General features: G+C 41.8%; 1 pseudogene; it reads right to left on the reverse strand.

Annotated features, from left to right (window-relative positions):
- Positions 1–2,853: 2,853 nt before the first annotated feature.
- On the reverse strand, positions 2,854–3,514 carry LOC118673584 (annotated as a pseudogene).
- Between the last annotated feature and the right edge of the window lie 3,351 nt (positions 3,515–6,865).

Genomic DNA, 6,865 nt, shown 5'->3' on the forward strand with positions numbered 1-6,865 from the left:
GGAGACACCCCTCTGGGGCTAGACTTGCTTCGATGGGGCTTTGGTGCTCACTGAGTCTGCCCCCTGAGTGTGTCTTTTATGGTTCCACGGAGCTGCAAACTGGATGGTCCCACTCTGACCTCTGCTTCTTTATTATTAAGGTTTTGCTGCTCATGAAATCCTCAAGCACCCATAATTCTTTCCATTGTATTTTATGATACAATATGTGGCTTGAGTACTTCACAACAAAATTCCCTAAATATGCTGATGGTCTCAAACTCCTGCTCCTCATTCTGAAATTCACTTAAATTGGGGTTTTATCTTTACCGCTCTACTAAAGCTTTTTTCCCCCCTCAAAGTCTCTAACAATTGCTATTGTATGGTCAGTTGACACTTTCTCAGACTGTCTTTGAAATTTGTTCTTTGCTCTGTTTCTGTGTCACCAATCTTGTTTTCCTTCTACCATGTTGGTCCTCCTCAATCTCTGGCTGGTTCCTTCCCTTCTCCGTGATCTTGGTAATGTTGGAATTTATTTTACATCTGCACTCACTCATGTGATGATCTCATCTGGTTCTCATGGATCAAAATGCGATCTATATCTAGGAACTTCCAACATTGTATCTCCAACAGCCTTCTTGACATTTCCACTTAAAAGTCTAATGGGTATCTCAAAGTTAACACAGACCAAGTCCACCTTCCGATTATTATCCACACCCAAAATTTGCTTCAACCAAGATAGCCAAGTGATTTTGTTAAAAGTATACGGAAGGGAAAAGGACCGAAAACCCAACAGAAAAATGAGAAAAATACATGAACAGATAATTCACCATAAAAGGTATAGAAATGGTCTTCAAACATGAAAATGTCTAAAAATGGATTCAAAATTGGATAGATGCAAGTTAAAATTGGATAAATGGTATTCATTCAGATACCATTTCTCGGTCAGCTGGAAAAGATTTAAGAATATGACAACACATTCTGTTTGCAAGGCTGAGAGGACACTGCTATGGGAATACAACTTGGTACAATTCTTTTGGAAGGAAATTTGGCAATGTCTAACAAAGCAATGTATTTACCTTTCAACCAATAAGACTAGCAATTGTATTTTTAAGACGTGCCTCCAACAATATGAAAATCTATAATAATAAAAGCATAATATGCTCATTAGACCAGATGACCTTCCGGAAGAAGCCAGGGTTGCAAGGGAAGCCCAGGTCCCGGGTGCCAGAGGGAAGCCTGGGTCCTGGGTGCCGGAAGGAAGCCCAGGTCCCGGGTGCCAGAGGGAAGCTGGTGCCGGCAGCCAGGGGAAGGAAGGCCTACTCTTGCACGAATTTCGTGCATCGGGCCTCTAGTATATATATACATATAAGTTTATTAATTACAATTTTGTTTTTAATTGCGAAGTGTTGAAAACAACTTTAATGCCCATTGATAGGAGAGCGGTTGAAAAATCCATGTCACACAGAATACTAAGCTGTAAGAATGAGGAAGAGCTCTATGAACTAATATGTAATAATTCTCCAAGATATACTGAAAAATGAAAACAAAGTACAAAGAGTCTACAGCATACTGCCCTTCATATAAGAAAAAAGATATAAAAAAGTACATCTGTTGATTTATGTGAAAGAAATACAGGAAGAATAAACCAAAAACTAATCAGACTGACTAAGGAAAAGAGAAGAGGGGGTGGGGAATAGGTTAGCAGGGATTATGTAGAGTAACATTTCTCTAAACTTTTTCTATAGCTCTGACTCATAAAAATCACAGTAATGTCTTTCATACCCTTCCCATATCCCCAAGCAAATTATTAAAACCAACCAGGAAATGGAGGGAACCCAAACTGGAATGCAGATACTAACAAATGTACTTGGAGATGTGGCCTCTAATGCAGTAGAAGTTAAATGAGATCAGAAGGATGGGGCCCTGATGAAATAGGGTTAGTGTCCTTATAAGATGAGATATTAGAGTGCCTCTACTATCAACCACCATCATCATGAATGCACTGAGGAACTAGCATGTTCTCACTGAAGAAAGGCCATATGAGGAGAGAGAACAGAAAGGAGCTCCCATATGGCTGTCATCTGACTTCTCATCAGAAACTCTACAGGTCAGTGGGAATGGTATGAAATATTCAAGGTAATGAAAAGCAAGGATCTGAAACTAAGACTATTCAGAAAGGCTATCATTCAAAAATAGTGAAATAAAGAGCTTCCCAGACAAAAACGATGCCAAAGGAGTTTATTACCACCAAATGAGCATTGCAAGAAATGTTAAAAGGACTGCTGTAATATACATATATATGTATATATATATATGTATGTGTATATATATATGTGTATATGTGTGTGTGTGTGTGTGTGTGTGTGTGTGTGTGTGTGTGTATATGTATGTATACTAGAATCCTGGTGCATGACATTCGTGCACTGGGGGGCGGGGGTGTCCCTCAGCCTGGTCTGTACCTTCTCACAGTCTGGAATCCCCCAAGGGGTCCTTAACGCTGCCTCAGAGGCAGGAGAGGCTCCCACCACCACCACCACTGTGCTCGCCAGCTGTGAACCCAGCCTCTGGCTGAGTGGTGCTCCCCCTGTGGGAGCGCACTGACCACCAGGGGGTAGCTCCTGCACTGAACGTCTGCCCCCTGGTGGTCAGTGAGCGTCATAGCTACTGGTCATTCGCCATTGGGTCGATTTGCATATTTTTTTTTTTTTTTTTTTTTTTTTTTTTGCAGATTTCCATCCAATTTTATTCAAGGGAGGGCATATACATTTTGTAGGGCTGTCTCTATCCAATTCTGCCTGTAACAAACACCCAAACATCCTAAAATATCAATTATAAGACAGACAAGTAGTATAAAGTAAAACTCTGGAGAACATCAAAGGAAAATGGCCATGCATCTGCTCTTTAATGTTTTCCTACGATATATTAAAATAAAAACAAAGTTTCAGTCTCTTCACAAGTAGTAATTTATATTCTCTGGATTTTTTCAGCCACAACAACTGGATTCTCTTTTCTGATTTTTGCTGCAGCTTCTGCTTTGTAATCATATGGACAGTTGTGCTTGTCAGAGTAACGGTGAAGTCCACAAAACAAATTTCCACATCGGCAGTCAAACCCTGTAAGGCCAACTTTCTTTCTGCACATGAAACACCTATTCTTCTTTGGTTTGGGTAACTCAGGAGCTTTTTCTTCACTTTGAGAAGTACTAGGTTGAGAAACTGATGAACTGGGCTGAGTAACAACTTGATTTTTCAGATGTGCTGCCAGCAGCACCTTCACAGTTGTTTAAACTAGTGTCTGCTCTTTGCACAGATGCAGAATCTGAGGTAGGACTGTTGGAACCACTAGCTGTCCCCATTGGGCTCATTCTGCCACTATTCTGCTGCCTCTGAAGATGCTCTTTGTAGCAAACAGAACACATTCCATTTGTCCTAGGATTCCCATAAAAGCCACATCCTGTACTACACAGCATGGGCCCTGGGGTCTGGTTAGTCTCCTGAGCCATATTTTTCTGCGGTTGCATCTCGGTGCACTGCACGCGGGATGCCGTCGGTGTGAGATCGATGTTTCTCTGTGCCTCTCCTCCTCCTTCCTATGTTTCTCCCGATTTGCATATTAACCTTTTATAAATACAGTAAAAGCCTAATATGCTAAATGTCCAGTCCAGTCATCCATTCAATCAAAGAGTAATATGCTAATGATATGCTAAGGCCGCTCAACTGCTCGCTATGATGTGCACTGACCACCAGGGGGCATACAGTCGACCAGTTGCTATGATGTGCACTGACCATCAGGGGGCATACAGTCGACCAGTTGCTATGATGTGCACTGACCACCAGGAGGCAGGTGCTCCAATTGATAGGTTATCTTGCTGCTGGGGTCCAGCCGATCAGGACTGAGCGAGATGGGCCAGACACAATCTGGAGCCCTCCCGCAGTCCCTCCCTGGCTGGCCAGCCTCCTGTGTCCCTCCCCAGCCTTGATCATGCACCGGTGGGGTCCCTCGGCCTGGATTATGCCCTCTCGCAATCTGGACTGAGGGAGGGACCCTCCCCCCCCTCCCCCCGAGTGCACGAATTTCGTGCACTGGGCCTCTAGTAGACAGAGAGAGAGAAACATAGGCTTAAAGAATAAAAATGGCAATAAATAAGTACCTATCAATTACTTAAATGTAAATGCTCCAATCAAAAGACATAGGGTAACTGAATGGATAAGAAAACATTACCCATATATAGACTATCTACGAAAGACCCACCTCAGGGATAAGAGTGAATGGATGGCAAATGTTTTTCCATGGAAATAAAAAAAAAAAAGCTGGGGTAGCAATACTTGTATCTGAAAAATAAACTTCAAAATGAAGGCTATAACAGACAATAAAGATCACTACATAATGCTAAAGGGATTGATGCAACAGGATATAACCCTGGTAAACATATATGCCCCCAATATAGGAGCACCTAAATATATAAAAAAACTTCTAGAGGACTTTAAGGGAGAGATTGACAACAATATAGTCATATGAAGGTGCTTTACTTCCAAATCTCTCATTCTAGTTTCAGGATCAGGAAAAAAGAATAAGGAGGCAAAATAATAGGAAAGCAGAACCTCTCATGTATTATTGGATTACTGGGCAAACTGCAGTAAAAGCTGATAAGTTTTGGTTAGGAACAATATTTCTGTTGGTGAAGAAGAAAGGGAACTGATACTGGGTATCAGCTAATAATGTCTGTCACAAAAACCATATCTACCATGTTTTGATGAAAGGTTTAGGCTATAAGAACAAAGAATGAATAACTATGAACTATTCAGACAAAAAAAATTAATGTTACCTAAAAGGGAGTAAGAATCATTCTTGAGTTTCTACTTTTGTTTCAGTAACACTAGGGGGAAAAAACAACTTTTACAGAGTTCTGAGAGGTAAAATGTAAATAGAGACTTTTCTAAATATCTAAGTTTTGAATAATATATGATATTAAAAGATATTCTCATTCTGGCCAGTGTGGATCAGTGGTTAGAGCGTCAGCCTGTGTACTGAATGGTCTCAGGTTCCATTCCTGGTCAAGGGTTGCAGGTTCAATCCCTGGCCCCAGTGGGGGCTTATGTGGGAGGCAACCAATCCGTTTCCCTCTCTCACATCAATGTTTCTCATTCTCTCTGTCTCTGTCTCTCTCTTCCTCCCTCCCTTTCTACCTTCCACTCTCTAAAAAGCAATGGAAAAAAACTAACCTTGGGTAAGGATTGAAGAAAAAGAAAGAAAAAGATATTGTCAAATATTCAAGAGCCTTGGAGATATGCTTACCTATTTTCTTGAATAAAATGACTTAAACATGTACTATTACTATACAACTGCTCATTATGTCTTCTTTAAGAAAAGAAGTCTCTGGGAGTCTTTGTATTGTCAGCTTGGCTAGGTTGAACTACATTTCCAAGAATTTTCCTTTGCATATATTTCTAGTTAGAGACACTTGTGGAAGACTTGAAGGGCAAAATGAAGCAGCATTTTGTAGCTCACACACATTGTCTCTGATCTACTAGCTCATCTTATAGGCCTGAGGCATGACCAAGTCTGAAAGGACATCTCCTGGATCTTTAGCCTCTCTTACGTCTTGGTCAGGTGACTGTGTTTATCTCTGTAACAAAGAATCCAGTCTTCTGAAGGACATGCCTACCATCTAGGTCATAGATACCAAGAACTGACACAGATATCAGTCTGCCCCATGGCCTTCAGTTTGTCCCAGTGTGACCAAGATTGTTCTTGCTCTCCCTCATGCTACATTCATTTTTCTTTCTTGACTTTCTGCCTTGTGGACTTCAAGTTCCAGAATCAGATCGAAGGAAAATAGCTCCTCACAAGGAGGTGAGATGGCCAGATTCCTGGTTCATAAGTAGAACCTCAACTACTGAGCCGCACCAGCCAGACTATCCTATATAATAAAAGGCTAATATGCAAATCGACCAAACGGTTGCTATGATGTGCACTGACCACTAGGGGGCAGATGCTCAACGCAGGAGCTGCCGCCTTGTGGTCAATGCACTCCCATAGGGGGAGCGCCGCTCAGCCAGAAGCCAGGCTCATGGCTGGCAAGTGCAGCGGCTGTGGGGGGGGAGCCTTCCCTGCCTCCATGGCAGCGCTAAAGATGTCCAACTGCCAGCTTAGGCCCACTCCCCCAAGGGGACATCCCCCGAGGACTCCCAGGCTGCGAGAGGGTGCAGGCCGGGCTGAGGGACCCCTCCCCCCGTGAGTGCACGAATTTCATGCACTGGGGCTCTCATATAAATATAAATATATATATATATGTTAACCCCCACCCAAAGACAGCTTTTCCATTGATTTCTAGAGAGAGTGATGGTAGAGAGGGAGGGAGAAAGGGAGAGAAACATTGATGCAAGAGAGACACATCAATTGGTTGTCACCTGCACACTCCCAGACTGGGGCCAGGGATTGAACCTGCAATCCATACACATGCCCTTGACCATAAGTTGAACCTGTGACCCTTCAATGTGCAGGCTGATGTTCTAACCACTGTGTCACATTGGCCACAGGTATAATGTCTTTCATTGTCTCTTGTTATGCCCTTTGTTTTGAAGCCTATTTTGTCTGATATAATTATTGCTATCCCAGCTTTCTTCCCCATTTCCACTTGCATGAAATATCTTTTTCCATCCATTTACTCAGTCTCTGTGTATCTTTTGTTATGAGGTGGCTCTCTTGTAGACAGCAAAATATGGGTCTTTTTTTCATATTCCTTCAGCTATACTATGTCTTTTGATTGGAACATTTAAGTCATTTACATTTAAAGTGTATTGATAGGTACATATTTATTGCCATTTTATTTTTTTAACTATGTTATTCTGTTTTATTTTTCTTCCTTTCTCTTTCTTCTTAAACC

Source organism: Myotis myotis, unplaced genomic scaffold (genome assembly GCF_014108235.1).
Source record: "Myotis myotis isolate mMyoMyo1 unplaced genomic scaffold, mMyoMyo1.p scaffold_m19_p_18, whole genome shotgun sequence".
Taxonomy (NCBI): domain Eukaryota; kingdom Metazoa; phylum Chordata; class Mammalia; order Chiroptera; family Vespertilionidae; genus Myotis; species Myotis myotis.